The 16,689-nt window shown below is 47.7% G+C and overlaps 1 protein-coding gene across 3 annotated transcripts in view; it reads right to left on the bottom strand.

Moving 5' to 3' along the window:
• Nucleotides 1-16,080, bottom strand: part of LOC136582794 (4-galactosyl-N-acetylglucosaminide 3-alpha-L-fucosyltransferase FUT6-like) — a 58,240-nt gene extending 42,160 nt beyond the window's left edge. The window contains exon 1 of one of the 3 annotated variants that reach the window (XM_066584047.1): nt 16,036-16,080. The gene's annotated coding sequence lies outside the window, so the exon portion shown is untranslated. Of the gene's footprint in view, nt 1-14,449; nt 14,485-16,035 lie in introns of those variants that run through there. The other 2 variants (XM_066584048.1, XM_066584049.1) reach the window with 2 other exon arrangements.
• Nucleotides 16,081-16,689: the final 609 nt, after the last annotated feature.

The raw sequence follows: 16,689 nt of genomic DNA, 5'->3' as shown, positions 1-16,689 counted from the left end.
GGGCCCTCCGTTTCCAAAAAAGGGAAAAATTGTATTTGTCCTGCAGTCTTGCGCCAATTTATTTCCTGCCTGGGAAAAGTAACCGCTGTGCTGCACTTCATATAACTGCATTTCTGTGCAACACATATCTTATCTGATTGAATATAGTCAGTGGGCCCTCCGTTTCCAAAAAAGGGAAAAATTGTATTTGTCCTGCAGTCTTGCGCCAATTTATTTCCTGCCTGGGAAAAGTAACCGCTGTGCTGCACTTCATATAACTGCATTTCTGTGCAACACATATCTTATCTGATTGAATATAGTCAGTGGGCCCTCCGTTTCCCAAAAAGGGAAACATTCTATTTGTCCTGCAGGCTTGCGCCAATTTATTTGCTGCCTGGGAAAAGTAACCGCTGTGCTGCACTTCATATAACTACATTTCTGTGCAACACATATCTTATCTGATTGAATATAGTCAGTGGGCCCTCCGTTTCCCAAAAAGGGAAACATTCTATTTGTCCTGCAGGCTTGCGCCAATTTATTTGCTGCCTGGGAAAAGTAACCGCTGTGCTGCACTTCATATAACTGCATTTCTGTGCAACACATATCTTATCTGATTGAATATAGTCAGTGGGCCTTTTCTTTTTAAAAAAAGGGAAACATTCTATGTGCCCTGCCTCTGTCAGTCCTCAGCGTTCTATGTACGTGTGTGGTGGGTGGAGATAGTAAACAAATCATACGCAGCCAGCTACGTTTAACAGCAGGCTTGCGCCAATTTATTTCCTGCCTGGGAAATCAAATCACTGGTAATACACCATGCTGAGGGGTAGGGGTAGGCCTATAGGACGTGGACGCGGGCGAGGACGCGGAGGCCCAAGTCAGGGTGTGGGCACAGGCCGAGCCAGTGCGGTGGCCAGGGGTAGAGGCAGGGTCAGACCGAATAATCCACCAACTGTTTCCCAAAGCGCCCCCTCGCGCCATGCCACCCTGCACAGGTCAAGGTGCTCTACGGTGTGGCAGTTTTTCACAGAGACGCCTGACGACCGACGAACAGTGGTGTGCAACCTTTGTCGCGCCAAGATCAGCTGGGGAGGCACCACTAACAGCATGCGCAGGCATATGATGACCAAGCACCCCACAAGGTGGGACGATGCCCGTTCACCGCCTCCGGTTTGCACCACTGCCTCTCCCCCTGTGCCCCAACCTGCCACTGAGATCCAACCCCCCTCTGAGGACACAGGCACTACCGTCTCCTGGCCTGCACCCACACCCTCACCTCCGCTGTCCTCGGCCCCATCCAGCAATGTCTCTCAGCGTAGCGTCCAGACGTCGCTAGCGCCACAGTTTGAGCGCAAGCGCAAGTACGACGCCACGCACCCGCACGCTCAAGCGTTAAACGTGCACATTGCAAAATTGATCAGCCTAGAGATGCTGCCGTATAGGCTTGTGGAAACGGAGGCTTTCAAAAGCATGATGGCTGCGGCGGCCCCGCGCTACTCGGTTCCCAGTCGCCACTACTTTTCCCGATGTGCCGTCCCAGGCCTGCACGACCACGTCTCCCGCAACATTGTACGCGCCCTCACCAACGCGGTTACTGCCAAGGTCCACTTAACAACAGACACGTGGACAAGCACAGGCGGGCAGAGCCACTATATCTCCCTGACGGCACATTGGGTGAATTTAGTGGAGGCTGGGACAGAGTCAGAGCCTGGGACCGCTCACGTCCTACCCACCCCCCGAATTGCGTGCCCCAGCTTGGTGGTGGTATCTGCGGGGGTGTATGCTTCCTCCACTAAACCACCCTCCTCCTCCTCCTACGCAACCTCTGTCTCGCAATCAAGATGTGTCAGCAGCAGCACGTCGCCAGCAGTCGGTGTCACGCGGCGTGGCAGCACAGCGGTGGGCAAGCGTCAGCAGGCCGTGCTGAAACTACTCAGCTTAGGAGAGAAGAGGCACACGGCCCACGAACTGCTGCAGGGTCTGACAGAGCAGACCGACCGCTGGCTTGCGCCGCTGAGCCTCCAACCGGGCATGGTCGTGTGTGACAACGGCCGTAAGCTGGTGGCGGCTCTGCCTGGCCCATGTGTTTAATTTGGTGGTTCAGCGCTTTCTGAAAAACTACCCCCACTTGTCATACCTGCTCGGAAAGGTGCGCCGGATCTGCGCACATTTCTGCAAATCACACACGCACGCTGCCACCCTGCGGACCCTGCAACATCGTTTAATCTGCCAGTGCAGCGACTGCTGTGCGACGTGCCCACACAGTGGAACTCTACGCTCCACATGTTGGCCAGACTCTATGAGCAGCGTAGAGCTATAGTGAAATACCAACTCCAACTTGTGCGGCGCAGTGGGAGTCAGCCTCCTCAATTATTTACAGAAGAGTGAGCCTGGTTGGCAGCCATCTGCCAGGTCCTTGGAAAATTTGAGGAGTCTACCCAGGTGGTGAGCGGCGATGCTGCAATCATTAGCGTCACCATTCCTCTGCTATGCATCTTGAGAAGTTCCCTGCAAAGCATAAAGGCAGACGCTTTGCGCTCGGAAACAGAGCCGGGGGAAGACAGTATGTCGCTGGATAGTCAGAGCACCCTCCTGTCTATATCTCAGCGCGTTCAGGAGGAGGAGGAGGAGCATGAGGAGGATGAGGAGGAGGGGGAAGAGACAGCTTGGCCCACTGCTGACGGTACCCATGCTGCTTGCCTGTCATCCTTTCAGCGTGTATGGCCTGTGGAGGAGAAAGAGGAGGAGGAGGAGGAGGATCCTGAAAGTGATCTTCCTAGTGAAGACAGCCATGTGTTGCGTACAGGTACCCTGGCACACATGGCTGACTTCATGTTAGGATGCCTTTCTCGTGACCCTCGCGTTACACGCATTCTGGCCACTACGGATTACTGGGTGTACACACTGCTCGATCCACGGTATAAGGAGAGCCTTTGCACTCTCATTCCCGAAGAGGAAAGGGGTTCGAGAATGATGCTATACCACAGGGCGCTGGTGGACAAACTGATGGTAAACTTCCCATCCGACAGCGCTAGTGGCAGAAGGCGCAGTTCCGAGGGCCAGGTAGCAGGGGAGGCGCAGAGATCAGGCAGCATGTACAGCGCAGGCAGGGGAACATTCTCCAAGGCCTTTGCCAGCTTTATGGCTCCCCAGCAAGACTGTGTCACCGCTCCCCAGTCAAGGCTGAGTCTGCAGGAGCACTGTAAAAGGATGGTGAGGGAGTACGTAGCCGATCGCACGACCGTCCTCCGTGACGCCTCTGCCACCTACAACTACTGGGTGTCGAAGCTGGACACGTGGCCTGAACTCGCGCTGTATGCCCTGGAGGTGCTTGCTTGTCCTGCGGCTAGCGTCTTGTCAGAGAGTGTGTTTAGTGTGGCTGGGGGAATCATCACGGATAAGCGTACCCGCCTGTCAACCGACAGTGCCGACAGGCTTACACTCATAAAGATGAACAAAGCCTGGATTTCCCCAGACTTCTCTTCTCCACCAGCGGACAGCAGCGAGGCTGCACCCGTGGATGGAAGCATCGTTCTCTCTCACCATCCAAAACGGGGACATTTCTGCTTCATCAATCTGTGTATAATATTCCTCCTCCTCCTCCTCCTGCTCCTCCTCCTGAAACCTCACGTAATCACGCCGAACGGGCAATTTTTCTTAGGGCCACAAGGCTCACTCATATAATTTTTCTAAACAATTTTTATACGTTTCAATGCTCTTAAAAGCGTTGAAACTTTAACTTGAACCAATTTTTCGTTAAACTGGGCTGCCTCCAGGCCTAGTTACCACTTAAGCCACATTAACCAAAGCGATTAATGGGTTTCACCTGCCCTCTTGGTTGGCCATGGCCAATTTTTTGGATGTACATTAGTACTGTTGATACAGCAATTTTTGTGGGCCCTCGCCTACAGTGTAATCAAATGAATTTTTTGCCCACCTGCATTACAGGTGACGTTACATCCGCTTTGTTGGGCAATGCAATGGGATATATTTATGTACCGCCGGTGGCTTCCTGGCACCCACCCATGCTGTGGGTCCACAGAGAATTATAAATGCATCTGTTTCCACATCTAAAGAACCCCAGTCAGACTGGGGCATGCAGTGTGGGCCGAAGCCCACCTGCATTAAGCACGACATTACTACCTCAGCTGTGTTGGGCAATGCAATGGGATATTTTTATGTACCGCCGGTGGGTTCCAGGGAGCCTCCCATGCTGTGGGTCCACAGGGAATTATAAATGCATCTGTTTCCACATCTAAAGAACCCCAGTCAGACTGGGGCATGCAGTGTGGGCCGAAGCCCACCTGCATTAAGCACGACATTACTACCTCAGCTGTGTTGGGCAATGCAATGGGATATTTTTATGTACCGCCGGTGGGTTCCAGGGAGCCACCCATGCTGTCGGTCCACAGGGACTTCACAATAGGGAGTTGTACCTGCCTGTGTCTATGAATTAAAAACCGCGGTCTGACTGGGGCATGCAGACACCTTGACAGAATGAATAGTGTGTGGCACATAGGTTCCCCATTGCTATGCCCACGTGTGCAGCTCCTGATGGTGGTGGCACAGGATTATATTTCTCATTGCTTCTGTACAGCATTGTGGGCTATTGCCCCGCCCCTTTTAAAGAGGGTCGCTGCCTAGCCGTGCCAACCCTCTGCAGTGTGTGCCTGCTTTTCCTCTGGCAGACGCACTTATAAATAGACATGAGTGTGGCGTGGCATGAGGGCAGCTGAAGGCTGGGCAGGGACAGTTTGGTGTGCGCTGTGGACACTGGGTCGTGGGGGGGTGGTTGGTCAGCATGTAACCCAGGAGAAGTGGCAGCGGAGTGTCATGCAGGCAGTGATTGTGCTTTGTTGGAGGTAGTGTGGTGCTTAGCTAAGGTATGCATTGCTAATGAGGGCTTTTCAGAAGTAAAAGTTGTTGGGGGGGGGCCCACTCTTGCCGGTATTGTGGCCTAATAGTGGGACCTGTGAACTTGAGATGCAGCCCAACATGTAGCCCCTCGCCTGCCCTATCCGTTGCTGTGTCGTTCCCATCACTTTCTTGAATTGCCCAGATTTTCACACATGAAAACCTTAGCGAGCATCGGCGAAATACAAAAATGCTCGGGTCGCCCATTGACTTCAATGGGGTTCGTTACTCGAAACGAACCCTCGAGCATCGCGAAAATTTCGTCCCGAGTAACGAGCACCCGAGCATTTTGGTGCACGCTCATCTCTAGTCATTACTCTTGTATGTACGCTAGCTTGTGAAAATAGACAGAACACCATTAGAGGAGCACAAAAGACAAGAAAGTAAAGAAATAGTAGAGAGAAAAGAGAGAAGCAATAGCAGAAAAGGCAGGTAAAAGTAAATACAGAGGTTGCATGTAGCACAACTGGTACCAGCTACTAAGATACGACTCATGTCTACAACAACACTAAGTGCTGCATTCCCCAAGTGGGAGAGAGGAAGTCGATGACCACAACTTCACCCCCTATTAACATCAGCATCAAAAACACACCTCTCAGGTGGGTGAGAAAAGTGATAAGGTTAAAACAGTAAAATGTAAGTAATTATCCAGACAACATGATGATAGATGGGCTGTTGTACGGGCGTTCAGCAAAACAGAGAGTAGGATTAAAATGTAGGTAACCCTATATGATGTGAAAATTCACCTGTATATGAAAAGAATGCAAACAGAACCTTTGTCCTACAGATTATCGGTTAGTCTATTAGTTAGGCATATTATATTCATGTAAGCGGGGCAAGAACCAAATCGATTTCACCATGCACACAACAAAAGGATAAATGTAAAGATTAATCGTGACGGGAAGGACAGTCTCTTCGCGGCTCAGCAGTGAAAGCAGAATTAAGTTATCTTCCTAAATCTTCAGGTGAGAGAAGAACAAGGGCATCCAGTAGAAGACCTGGCGGGTTGCAACTTCTCTCGATGGCAGAAGAATGGGAACTGTAACGCGGTGTTGGCAAATCTGGAAGTGTAATCATAGGCAACTTGAAAACATCAAGAAATTTAAAGGAAATCTCCCAGAGTCTTAAAGATTGCTGACTTGCCTCCATGTTTAGCTGTAAGCTGAAGGGGAAAATCCAACAATAAGGGATCCCCCCTCTCCCGTAGATGGATCTATTACTCTTGTAAATCAGGGAGTATAGTAAGTGCCCTACGATGAGGAGGAACCCCTGTCCTGCTTCACTTTCAGGATGGCCTCTTTATCCTTGAAGAAATGAATACAATAAATAATATCTTCCAGATAACATAAATCAGATGATTTTGGTCCCAGTGATCTATGCATCCTGTCTATTTCAAAAGGTTCTTCAGAGGACCTCCACAGTCATTCACAGAAGTACTTTTGGGCCCGCTTTTCTAATTTTCCTCACATATGCGAATGTTATTGTGCCTATAACTGTTCTCTATGTCATGTAAGTGGGTAAGAATGTCAGAAATCTGCCAGCAGACCATTGCCTTCAATGGAGCCGCCGGCAGCAGCCGCAGCACTATTGAAGGCAATGCGCACCTGCATACACGCTCGTGTGAAGCCACTCTAAGCGCTATGTGGCTGAGAAAAGGAGAAGGCAGAAGCGGTTAAAAAACGCTTCTCCTCCGGGTTCTCAACTGTGACTAATATCTAAGAACCAGAACTGCTCCTGCTTTATTGTAGGAGCAGAAGCTTTAGTCCCGCGCTGTACTTTTGCTATCGATGGGGATTAAAGCCCAGGACCAAGTGCTATATATTTGCCACGCTTGGTCCTTAAAGGGTTAATGTTGTGCTCTATCATGACAATTTACATGACCTCTATATATATATTTGAAGTACGTACATGTCTCATATAAGTTCCTTTTAACTAAACAATTTATTTTGGGTACTACGCATACAGTATAATGGCGGGGTTCACACGGGGCGGAAATCCCATGGACATTTTGCGGAATGTCCGCAGCGGGAGAGCTAGGAAATTCAGTGAGGTTTCCACAGTGGAAAGGCTGCTTCAAAATGGTTTGAAGTGGCTTGTCCGCCTGTTTTCTGCTGTAGAAATCTCTCCCCACAGAGAGAAGAGAGGCCGCAGTGGAAACAGTGATACAATTGACATGTCGCAGATTTGAATTCCGCGCCACATGTCAGTTTACATGCGGCTTGTCCGCAGCGTGTGGAGGAGGTTTCCTTGTCCACTTTCTGCTTAGTTTCAGGCTTAAGAATGCATGCAGAATTTCCGTGCGGAAAGTCCGCATTGAAATTCCTCAGCAATTCCGCCCCATGCGAACCCAGCCTAAATCTTATAGTTCCAATGTATAACATCAATGAAACACAAAATAGCAAAACAAGATACAAGAACTGTATCAAAAATGCAAACAAGATCCTGACCGCATAAACTATTAAAACGGTATGATCTATAAAGGAAGCAGTTCTGTACTTGTTATCTATCATTCACAATGTACGCTGAGCACTTATTTTCGGGACAGTGACTGCACTGAGGTCCTGTGTCCTGTTAACACCCATGGGTGTATAGCATAGTAATATGGCAGTGCATGTATAAACAATACACCGGATCTCAGTTTTGTTTCCAAGGTCTCAGTTTGGGGTCGGCATCAGCATTCGCTATAAGTGACAACGTTTGGTAACATGTTTTGCTTATTGATATGGGCAAACACTGCTTCAGGTTCTTCTTGTTTAGGAGCTGCTTTAGGCCTCCTTCCCACGAACGGATTTCCGCCGCGTGATTCGCGGAGGAAATCCGCTGCGTTGCCCGCAGCTATTAGGTTCTATTGAACCTAATAGCTCAGTGCTCACGGTGTGGAATTCCACCGCGGAATTCCGCACCGTGAATTCACCCGTCCTCACCCGCGGCATGCTCTATTTGCCGTGGGTGTACGCGCGGACGGCTTCCATTGCAGTCAATGGAAGCTGTCCGTTCACGCTATCTTCCGCTGTAGCACAGTGGAAGATAGCGTGAAAACGCTTCCTCACCCCCACCGCGTCATGTGACGCGGTGGGCGTGTCACATGACGCGGCGGAGGTGGGCGGGGAAGCGTCATGCGGGAGCGAGGACGCCGGATCCGCAGGTAAGTGTGTGGTCTCCTGGGGAGAGCCATGACGGGCTTCGCCGCGGAATTTCGCGGCAAAGCCCGTCACGGCCGTGTGCTGCCGGCCTTAAGAAATAATGAACGTCTTAATCTATTTAGGGAAATCTATAATACCTATAATAATTAGAAGGATAAGCAAAAAAGTTCCTGCGCTCAGGGTGACCTCCAAAGAACCTTATGCAGAATACTTGTGGTTTCATATCTGCTGGAGTGAAATGAATCAACCCAAGATGATATCATATAAGGATGTTATTCTATAAAACAAGGAAGTACAACGTGTTTCGGAGCTTACAGAGCTCCTTTCTCAAGCACAATAATCGTGATAGATGCTGCTTCTCTAATATAATAATTACATAGTTGTCAGCTTCTTCCATCATTCTGTGACTAATTAATCTAGATATATATTTATTTAGTGTTTCACTAATGTGAAAACAACGAACAATTTTCTTGTAATATTAAATTATAATTAAGTGTATCCTGAGAAACGAAAGAATGAATTATGTGGCTTAACGTGTAGAGGTGTTACGTAATGGACAGAAACAAGTGCAACAATAGATTATCGCTTATTATCAGCAAATATGTAACGCAGCAAAAATGCAGAAATACTTTGTATCAAATAACTTTAGACTATGATGTTTAGAATATGATTATTAGAATTATAAGTCACCAAACATTTATTTAAGAAGTCCAAGTCAGAAAAATGTACAACTAGAGCTACAATAATATGTACTTCACTACTAAATGAGGCCAGAAATTATACGATTATTATTATTAGCATATCATTAATTTGATGAAAATTTGCTGATAAAAATACATTATTCCTTCACTTCAAAATATTATTATTGTGGAGGCGTGGCTAGGCATGGGAGAGTGAGGACGTGTACCTCGGAGCTCCGCTGCCGCTCATCTATCAGCCGACCGGGATTACCACATACAGTCACCGCCACAAATGATGACAAGAGTGGGGAAGCGCAGGACGGAACAGCCACAGGCCCTTGGCTCCCAACATGGAGGCTCTCCAACATGGCGTCGGGCGCGCATAAGACTCTGACGGCGTGCTCATTAGCAGACACCCCACCCCCATCCCAGGGTAGAGAGGAGAAACTACCGGCAGAAGGGACCACAAAACAGCAGGGGAAGCCAGGGGACCGCCGCGACAGAGTAGCGAGCACCCCGCTCCAGCACTCCACAAGCACAGGGAAGAGCACCCATGACATGGCGTCGGGTCCACCTGCAGAGCCTGCACCAAGCACTCCGGTCGACTCAAATGCCCACTTACGGCCCCACAGCGGACCAGGGGGCACCCCAGCCGACAGGATGCCGACAAGCAGCCCAGAGCCCACTCTTCAGCAACCCAGTGACACTGGAGCTCCAGCCACAAGGAGACAACCTGCCGAGGTAGAGCTGGAGGAGAGAGAAGTGCCGGGACAGCTGCAAACCGGGACCACAAGTGCCTCACCATGGAGGGGACCGCATGTACAGGATACAGTCAGTAAGGGATCCAAGACGAATGACCAAGGGACCCCTACGACACCCCCGCCCAGCTAACTCCCTACCGAAAAGATAGAGAGACACACAAAGCCCCCAGGTAGAACCATAGCATTTATAACGCAGCCAGCCAGAAGACAGATCATGGCACACACTGGGAGGACATGGCAGACATGGAGGAGGTGAGGCAGGAGAATCCAAAAACCCCGCTCATACACCCTGCAGTCGCCAAAGGGGCACACTCAGAGACCAACCATGCGGTCCCAAACACCCACGCCACACAGCTTCCCACCACGATGTCAACGGCCTATCTAACAGCACCACCAGCAGACGACTCCCAAACATTGCAAGCGCTGTGGATTATGATCCGTGCTCACCCTATTAAAGTAAACATAGAGACGCATCTGCAGTGTATGAAAGGAAAAACATGACAGAGCTATCGCTACAGTCAGTCAGTCAGTACAGGCCCTCGCTGAGCGGGTTACGGCCCTAGAAGAGAAACCTGAGACGTCATCTACGGACTTTCAACAGCTCTCGTCTATCGTAGAAAAACAGCAGAAACAGATCAGAGACCTCACTTTTCACCTGGACGATGTAAAAAACAGAGGCCGGCGCAACAACTTGAAGCTGCGAGGCATCCCAGAGGACGTACTCCCTGACGCACTACATGATTGTGTCACGGCGATATTTAACAGACTTCTTCAACGTCCAGAAGACAGAATTATAGAGCTAGACAGGGTCCACAGAGTACTAGGAGGAAGAGCGCGGAACTCTAATCTACCCAGAGATGTCATATGCCGGGTACACTTTTATAGACAGAAAGAAGACATCCAACGACTGGCATGGGAGAATGGCCAAGTTAAATTTAATGGAACAGAGATCTCCATCCTACCAGATGTCTCCAGATTGACCCTCAACTGCAGAAGTATAATCCGCCCGCTACTAGAATCCACATGCCAAGCAGAAGCGACCTATAAATGGGGACACCCATTCCACTTGATCCTAAAAAAGCGAGGTCGTCTATACACAGTCAGAACACCAGCGGACCTGCAAGGAGCTTTCAAGTTCCTAGAAGTCCCAGCAGTCCCAGTCCCGGACTGGACCGAACCCTTAGACACCACCCCAACAAATCTTTAAACTGCAATCTTCCCCTGAGTGACCCCCCTCCTAAGTACAAAGAAAAAACACAGCCCCCCCACCACCCGACCAGGGCCCCATGGAAAGTCCGTTCCCTCCATAAGAACTGCTTGACAAGATGGACACCCACGATCTGCCCCCCCCCCCCCCCAGCTTACTGGTCAGATCCTATCCACCCCACCCTCCGCAAGATTCCCATAACACGAACCTCACCATAAGTGGCAAACCAGAGCGACAGACCGAGGACCCACACAATAATCGCGAAAAGGCGTAAAGACAGATAGGCTTCTCCGACCTAACAACCAGTGGAATCCGGCTATGACCTCTCTGATCCGGTGTTCTTCCACGTACCCCCAAAGTATAGTACAATAATTAGTTTCTCAGGTTCCGATTGTTACTGTGTTCGCCCCCCCTAGTGTGTCATTTGTCTCTTTTTCCAAACCCCCCCGCCTTTTTTTTTTCTCTTTCGCTCTGATTCCTCTCTTTCTATCTTTGTCCTTCCTCTTGCTCCCTCCTTAGCTCTCAGCATTCCAAGCCTTTCCCCCTTCACTTACGCATCCCAGCAACATGAACCACTCACTTTCGTACAAACGCCCACCCCAGATTCTTGGATGCCAGGTTTCCAAACTCCTACCACAGCACGAACGCAGTCTCCAAATCCAAGGGGGTCTTGATCCAAATAGCGAACTCCATCCCATGGGAGATGAAGGAGATCCAACGCGATCCCGGAGGTAGATACCTGTTCCTCAAAGGTAAGCTCGCATGCACACCAGTCACACTAGCGGCAGTATACTCCCCCAACTCCAACCAGGTGACCTTCTTAGAGGGGATCCTAGAGGAGCTGGAGGACTTTAAAGAGGGCACTCTGATACTCGGAGGAGACTTCAACACTACCTTAGATCCAAGGATATACACGTCCAGGGGGAGCGATAGCCTCTCCTTGTCAGCACATCGCAGTATTAAAAAAACACTTCACAAATACCAAATAGTGGACGCCTGGACTATCCTACACCCCACAACCAAAGATTATACATTTTACTCCCAACCACATAACACATACTCCAGAATTGACTGCTTCCTCCACCAGCATTCGTCGCTGCAGACGCTAGTCGCAGCATCGATAGACAATATCACACTCTCAGACCACGCCATGATCACTATAAAACTAAAACTCCACGCCCTACACAGAAGAGAGTGGCACTGGAGGCTCATCGAATCACTAGTCAACGACCCGTTAACTTCAGAAGAAATACACAAAGCACTAAAAGAATACTTTGAACAAAACAATACATCGGAGGTAGACCCATTGACCGTCTGGGAGGCCCATAAATGTGTGATCCGAGAACGTTGTGTGGAGATTGGCTCCCGCATCAAAAAAGAGCAGGGGGCACATTTAAAAGGGCTACTAGACCAAATCCAAGCGTTAGAATCAACACACAATACTACCCAAGACAACATGAGGGGAGCTGAGCTGCTTCAACTAAGAGAGAAAGTATGCACATACTGTCTGGGACAAGCCAAAGGAAACATAGTAAAGTGCAGATGACACTTTTACGAATTTGGCGACAAACCAAGTTGTGCACTAGCCCGGGCCCTGCGCACCACAAGGGCCAATACCTACATCCCACACATAAACGACTCCAAGGGCCAAACGCTACACCTACCGCAACAAATAGCCGAGGCATTCCGAGAATACTACAACTCTCTCTACAACCTCACACCGCCACAATCAGAACAGAAAAAAGTACATAAGAGGGCCCTGATCAGGGAATACCTGCAACATGCTAATTCCGGTAGATTCACCCAAGGAGCGATTGACTCAATAGAAGAGCCAATAACCCCGATTGAACTAGCAAATGCACTAATAGACTCTCAGACAGGGAAAGCGCCAGGCCCGGATGGTCTCACCTTAACTTATTATAAGAAATACGCAGAGACCCTCTCCCCCATCTTCATAAAAGCCTTTAACTCTATAACATCGGGGAAACAAATACCAAGGGACACCTTAACAGCACATATAACGGTCATCCATAAGGAAGGGAAAGACCCATCACAATGCCAGAGCTACCGACCTATTTCCCTATTAAACGCAGACTTGAAACTGTTCTCTAAAATTCTAGCAAACAGGATCTCCCCCACCTGCAATCTACAATCCACAAAGATCAAGTCGGATTGTCCCACTAAGAGAATCGAGAGACAACACAACAAAAGCCATTAACTAAATGCATTTGGCTAGAAAACGGTCCCTGCCGACATGCCTTTTATCAACAGATGCGGACAAGGCATTTGACAGAGTGGAGTGGGATTTCCTGTTCGCTACCATGACACACATGGGAATAGGCCCCAACATGTTACATTGGATCACAAGCCTATACTCTGACCCAACGGCCTCAGTGAGGGCTAATGGTCAGTTTTCAACACCGTTTTGGATCTCAAACGGCACTAGGCAAGGCTGCCCCCTGTCTCCCCTGATATTCATCCTATGCTTAGAGCCCCTGCTAACACAGATCAGAATAGGTGATACAGAACACAAGATCGCGGCATACGCGGACGATCTTGTGTTCTTCATCTCTAAGCCACAAATCTCACTGTCAAACCTAATGATGGAAATAAATAAATACTCCGCACTACCCAACTTCAAGATAAACTTCCACAAATCAGCGGCACTGAACATCTCCCTCCCGCAGCACCAGGTAGAGGAACTAAAAGGGTACTTTTCGTTCTCCTGGGCGAGGGATCACATTCAATACCTGGTGATTCACCTAACACCAAATGTGGAAGATTTATATGCTGCCAACTTCCCAATATTACTAAGTAAGATCAGACAGGACCTGAATACATGGATGATGGGGACTTTCTCCTGGGGTGGCAGAGGAGCAATCATTAAAATGAATATCCTCCCGAGACTCATATACCTATTACAGGCTCTCCCTATTCACGTACCGAAACAATTCCTCAAGACCCTACAATCACAGATAACATCCCTCATGTGGGCAGGCAGGGCTCCACGGATAGCAAGGAGCACACGGTCCAGACCAAAAAACAGGGGGGGGGGGGGGAATGGGTCTTCCAGATCTCGGAAAATACCACCAGGCAGCCCACCTAGTAAGGATCATTGATTGGCACCGTCACTCAGAGCTTAAACAGTGGATCACCATAGAGCAGGCAACATCCCTCATACCATTAGTGGTCCTCCCCTGGATAAACAGTCCAACTACCACAGACATCGCGCAACACCCCACTATTGGACCGAAACTGAGGGCATTCACCAAAGTGTCAAACAGAACAGACATATCCCCCAGACCCTCCCCAATGCTACCAATCCTGCACAACCCAAGATTTCCACCCGGATGCGAAAAATTTTTTTTCCGCACCTGGTTTTCTGAAGGCAAATATAGGGCAGAACACTTCCTACAGAAGGGACAGTGGCCCTTGACGGAAACGCTAAGAGAAAACGGGGACTCAGCTCCATTACCATTGTGGCAGACACTACAGCTAAGACATTTCCTTCGATCACTAGCACATCCTAGCGAATTTAGGAAACACAAAACACAATTCGAATCCAGATGGCCCCTCCAGACATACACTATCTAGAATGTACAACATTCTTAACTCACAAACAGGGACAACACCACCAAAATACCTAGCAAAATGGGAGAAAGAGCTAAGAATCCAACTAACCACAGAAGACAGAAACAGAATATTCACAATGACACACTCTTCCTCAATCTCGAGCAGAATCCAAGAGTCAGGGTACAAGATACTTACCAGATGGTACAGAGGGCCCTGACATCTACACAAGCTATTCCCATCAGTCTCCCCGACATGCTGGAGATGCAGAATAGGTCAAGGGACTATGCTGCACGTCTTTTGGGACTGCCCAGTGCTAGCGGACTTTTGGACAGGGGTATGGCGGATCACCTCGAAATTTACCCAGTATTCATTACCAAAAACACCATTCTTTTTCCTGCGACACCACTGGATATACCACTATCGGTATATAAGAAATCTATGGTGTGCTTCCTGGTGGGTGCGGCGAGATTATGCATTGCCAAGCTCTGGAGAAAACCAACTCCACCCTCAATAGAGATGTGGTTTAACAAAGTAAGATGGATCATGGAGATGGAGGACCTATCGGCAACACTTAAGGGTATGCAAGAAAAATTTAGGAAAACATGGTATCACTGGATAGCGTTCCAAGACTCAGTAGAATACCGCTCGCTACTCAGCCCCCAACCCACCTGAACTAACTACAAGTCCACATGCATATGTCGCCCCCCCCCCCTGCCCCCTGCCTATATAACTCTATCTTCCCATCAGTTCCCCCCCACTAAGGGAGTCAGTCTCTCTCTCTCTCTCCCCCCCCCCCCCCCCTCATACAAACCCCAATCGTCTAACCCTTATGTGTCCTGTACGTCTATTAGATAACCCAGTTAATATGGTTCAACACAGACAACCCAGTTGTATTTGTTTTAAAACGTTCCAAACGATTAGTCAAGAAGACGTTTATCCTGATTTCAAGTGTTCCAAGCCAGTTTATTATAGATTTGATATATTTCGAAAAAAATGTTGTTCTCTAAGCTACAGTCACTAAAATTGACATGCAGTTTGAATTACTCAGACTTCCAAATATGACAACATGATTGTAACTGTTTATGTTTATGCAATAAATAAAGAATTTATAATAAAAAAATATATATTATGATTGTTGTATTCCGGGCTCCCATTTATAGGTGATAATATTGTAATAAGATGCATTTTGAATCCGTAAAATACTGAAGCCGTACAAGAATAAAATAATTGATATCCAATATAGTACTCTATTTAATCCACCAGCATCATACGGTAATTCACCCAATCATATGTAAAATCAAGACTATTAATGGTGTTTACATACTATAAATATAAGAACAAATGTAATTAGAATATTAAAACTGAACATCAGCCGTTCCCCATATATACTATGTAGAAAACATCCCCGCAAATAGAAATTCTAGTCTTATTATGTTATAATCTGTATTATAGTTCATTTACCATTCTAAATATCAAACATCTTAATATCGTCTCACATACAATGATTAATCTATAAAATAAAATCCCGTTTCAAGACATCCAAGAATGGTTCTGCAGCAGCATATACGGGTGCCAAACAGATGTAATAGATCTTTTTATTCCTCCATAGACAAACACAGCAACGTTTCGATCACACCATGTGATCAGTCTCAAGACAAATGTAAAGTGATAAAACCAGCTAAATATGAGAGTCCCAGAGAATCTAGTCATTTAGGTTAATTCAGAAATTAGGTTTATCTATAATAAACGATGGGATTGTAATAGAGCTGGGAGCAACGTACCTGTGTGCCTGACTCTGGAGCGTTGTCAGTGATGGCATAACTGACAAGAAACTAGTTTAACAAGTACCTAAAGGAGGATATTCGAATACAAGCAGTAAGATCCTGGCAAAGTGCCTATGTTTGTTGATTTTATACATTTCTGGAACCACCATAGCAAAGGCCTATTGTTAGCTACCTACGTATTAAACATCCCAGCGAATTGTAATCAAACTCTTCGGCTGGCTTCACATGTATTTGCATGCGTAATATGAAAAGAATAGAACCCGTTGATTTCAATGGGCTCTTTCCCATTTGTGTATTTTGCATGTGCATTTCGTGCCTTCAAAATAAAATCGATATGTTCTATTTTTCTGCGTATTTGCGCATCAATGGTCTCCATAGAAGTCAACGGGGTTGCATAAATATGCACACAATACACAAGGAGATGTATGAAATAAGGCAGAATTCTGATGGAAAAGGAACACAGCCTGAACTAATTAGCCCATTTCAATAGGTGCGTTTGCTTGGTGCACATGAATAAACACGTGTCGCAGGGGCAAAAAATACAGTAAAATACGCAGATGAGTGCGCAAAAAAGGGGGAGGCTTCAAATATAAGCCCTCACCTGAAAATAAGCCCTATGTAAACTACATGAAAAAAAAGCAACAATACTCA

Source organism: Eleutherodactylus coqui, chromosome 11, assembly GCF_035609145.1.
Source record: "Eleutherodactylus coqui strain aEleCoq1 chromosome 11, aEleCoq1.hap1, whole genome shotgun sequence".
Classification (NCBI taxonomy): Eukaryota; Metazoa; Chordata; class Amphibia; order Anura; family Eleutherodactylidae; genus Eleutherodactylus; species Eleutherodactylus coqui.
Note: the sequence above shows the minus strand (reverse complement) of the source record. Positions and strands in the feature narration are given on the sequence as shown.